We start from the raw sequence: 3,762 nt of genomic DNA on the forward strand, positions 1-3,762 counted from the left end.
CTCCAGGGATAGCGTCTTGAGGACAAGCCCGGTCCTAACCACTTCCTCAGTTTGCTCCTCTCTCCTCCACCTCACCGGAGGAATGGGATAAGTGAAAAGGGGTGAATGCCCTTGCAGCTAGATGAACACCCGACGATACGCGTGGACCTTAAAAGTGTAGTGCTGGCTGAGAAAGCAAGAAACCGAATAAAATCTCCGACACCGTGTCATTTATGTGAACTGGAAATACACAGTGCCTGTTTGGGGGGGGTGCGGTGCGCGTCACTTGCCGGAAGAGCTGTGGAGGTGGGTGACTGTGGCCTCTGGGCTCCGTGGAGGCAGGGGAGCCGGGATGGAGCCATGGCCAGTCCAGCCGTAGAAGCTGCAGGATTTGCAAGCTGTTCTGCTTCGCAAGCCATGGGGCATGTGGAGCCTCAAGGAAAACACATTTCTCAAAATCTACCAAAATCTGCCATCAGCGGTGGCTATTACAGAGGTGGGTTTGAACCCCAAATCGCAGAATGGGAAGCAGCATTAGTACTAAGCATAAGCAGCATTAATACTGAGCATAACCCTACTGGCAGTAAAGGAAAAATGTGATGCTCATTGACAAATGATGCTTTTAAATTTAAATGATTCCCCCAGACAAGGGAGGATCTCTTTAGATAGCAGCCCCAATCAATAAAGCTAAAGATTTACTAGAAAGTCAAGCTAAAAAATGAAGTAAATGTATGATGACTTTTAAGTTCTTATTCGTTTGTGGATATGAGTACCAGCCTTTTACTATAAAGTGCCTCAAAGCTAAAACAACAACAACAACAACCCTAAACTAAAACTAAACTAAAAATTAAACCCTAAACTAAAAATACATGTACACATGTATGCTTTAGAGGAACGCATACAAACACATTACTGTGGTTGCCTTAAGGGGTGGGGTGCACTGGGGTAGTGAGCAAGGATCAGAGGGATAAAATAAAACAAGAGGGGGCCTTTGTGCAGAAGGAACAGTGATGAGAGTATGCCGTTGAGAGAATGATCGCTTAACTTGTGCACCTGAGGTCCAGACAGAAAGAAAAGTCAAAGCCAAAATCACTACTGGAGATGATACTCCCAACTTTAGGATGGCACTCATATCTGCACGGGCAGGGGGAGCAGGAATGTGGGCAAGGATTTAGCTGTAGCTGTAAGGTGTTATTTCTTTTAAAAAAGATAAGGAAATCTGAAGCAAAATAGCAAACCATTAACGTCTGTTGAAACTGGGGAGTGGCTACGTGGGCTTCTGTTCAATTATTATTATTATTATTATTTTAAGTAAGTGCTATGCTCAAGGTGGGGCTTGAACTCATGACCCGAGATCAAGAGTCCCATGCTCTAATGACTGAGCCAGCCAGTAACACTCCGTTTGATTTTATGTATGTATGTGTGTATGCATGTATGTATGCATGTATGTAGGCTCCATGCCCAACATGGAACCCAACACGGGGCTTGAACTCACAACCCTGAGATCAAGACCTGAGCTGAGATCAAGAGTCAGCCGCTTACTGAACCACCCAGGCACCCCCATTCAATTATCTTTAAATGTGTGATAATTTAAAAAAAATTTTTAAGAGGTTGTTGAGCAAGACACTGCAAGATAATTTTGTGACTTTTGCCTAGACTGGTCTCTGAATAGTTTTTTTTAATTTTTTTTTTTAAAGATTTTATTTATTTATTTGAGAGAGAGAGACTGAGAGAGAGAGCACATGAGAGGGGGGAGGGTCGGGAGGGTCAGAGGGAGAAGCAGACTCCCTGCCGAGCAGGGAGCCCGATGCGGGACTCGATCCAGGGACTCCAGGATCATGACCTGAGCCGAAGGCAGTCGCTTAACCAACTGAGCCACCCAGGTGCCCGTCTCTGAATAGTTTTATAATGCTGAATACCTGCTCTGGTCTGCCAGTGACCCAAGTCCCAATAAGGAGAAGAATATGAAGAACTGACTTGAGAAGCTAAAAGCACTCATAAATAAGATCTTTAGTGAATGGAGAGGGTCATTGCCTGCTATGTAGGGAGTGAACGGCCACAGGAATTTTTTTCTGAATGGTTGGATTGATCAGCCATTGACTGCCTTGGGGATGGCAAATCCTAGCTAGTCATTGTACAGAACTTCTACAAGCGACTCTGGGAGGGCTGCCTGGCTCAAAGTTAAGAGCCTGGGCTCTGGGAACCCCCTAATACAGTGAGGAGCTCAGCAACTCTATCTATGGTATAGACTATTCTCAATGATTCTTCCCACCCCTGGCCACAGCTGATGGGTATGGAGGGAACAGCTAAATCCAGCTGGATCAATCAGATTCTTTCTGTCAAGATTCTGGGATTTTGAACCAAGAGGTAGAGACTGGCCGCTGTGGGGATGGGGCTGCTTTAATGGAAGTGTTCTAAGGAGGTGGTTCATTGACTCCAGATGCTTAGGTCCTTGGAACTGTCCTGCCTCTGGCCTTTCCTGAGGCTAAGTTGTTCAATCCTTTCTTGAAATTTAATAAATTTATTATTTTTATTTGCCAGGGTTGATTTCTATCACTTGTCCTATGGAGTAGGTTAATATAATATTTTATTATATCTTCCAGCTGTCCCCTAGTTCTGCTTCTAATACATATGGTATCTTTGTTACGTTAGAAAAAGGTGTCCCTCTGGACAGACAAATTAGAAAAAGCTGTTGTTTCCTCCAGGCAGACACAGTCCCTCACCAAGGGGAAATGTTGGGCCAGTGGAATGTGGGGCTGGGTAACAAGGCCGCTTGGTGCAGTGCACAGACTACATTACCATTCATGGCAGCCCTACCTGCCCACCATTTGTATCCTGGCTGATTTGTCCTCTGCACCAAGGTGTCATTCAGAATATGAAGCATTACTTCAGATAAGATTTATTGGAAATGTGGGTCAATCATGCAAGCCCTATTTAGGACTTTAATGCTCGTGACCAAAAATATAATTTTTAATCTTGGTGTGTTGAAATCTGTAGAAAGTCAAGCCTTAAAGGAAATTTAAGAAAACTCCGTGGCCTGGTAAAGTCAACAGAAGCCTCATCTTCTTTGATGAGCGATCTGCAGGTTTCCACCAAACAGCTCGGCAGACATTCTTGAAATGTCAAGGGGCACTCCTCTTTCCCCCATGGGAACACACTTAGCAAGATCAAGTGCACAAGAGTGAGTAGACAAGGAGGTGTCTAGAGCTGTGGTGAGAGTGACATGGGAACCACACCAAGGCACTGGTGGCCACGGGGAAGCCAGCCATCACAGGGAGGAGAAAATGCCTTGAGAAGAGGCTGCTCCAGCTCTGATTGGTTCATTCATTTTACATCCGGCAGCCCCTGTGTCTAATACGAGTCCCACTCCCCTTCTGAGAGCAAGCTGAGTATAGAGAAGCAAGTCAGGAGCTTTCCCAGGACAGAGCACCTACCCACTCCTGGAGCCTGCACCATCAGCTGCCATGTCTACCAGTACTGCAGGCGGTGTAGACTAGTTAAGGATGTGAGTCTGGAATCAGAATGCCTGGGTTCAAACCTCAACTCTGTCACTTTCCAGCTGTGTGGCCTTAGACATGTTACTCAACCTCTTGATGATGGTTTCAAAACATGTCCATAATCCTTTGATTCTCCTCCCCTTGCTCCCGTCACTGGAGTCTACGTCCCTGCCCCTTGAACCTGGGTAGAGATTTGGGAGTGCCTCGACAAACAGACTGCAGCAAAAGTGACACATGTAATTTCCAGGGCTAGGTTAGAAAAGACCATGCAGCTTCTGATGGCTCC

General features: G+C 45.7%; 1 pseudogene; it reads left to right on the forward strand.

Annotated features, from left to right (window-relative positions):
• Positions 1-396: 396 nt before the first annotated feature.
• On the forward strand, positions 397-701 carry LOC116627535 (annotated as a pseudogene).
• Positions 702-3,762: the final 3,061 nt, after the last annotated feature.

Source organism: Phoca vitulina, unplaced genomic scaffold, assembly GCF_004348235.1.
Source record: "Phoca vitulina isolate PV1807 unplaced genomic scaffold, GSC_HSeal_1.0 scaffold98, whole genome shotgun sequence".
Lineage (NCBI taxonomy): Eukaryota > Metazoa > Chordata > Mammalia > Carnivora > Phocidae > Phoca > Phoca vitulina.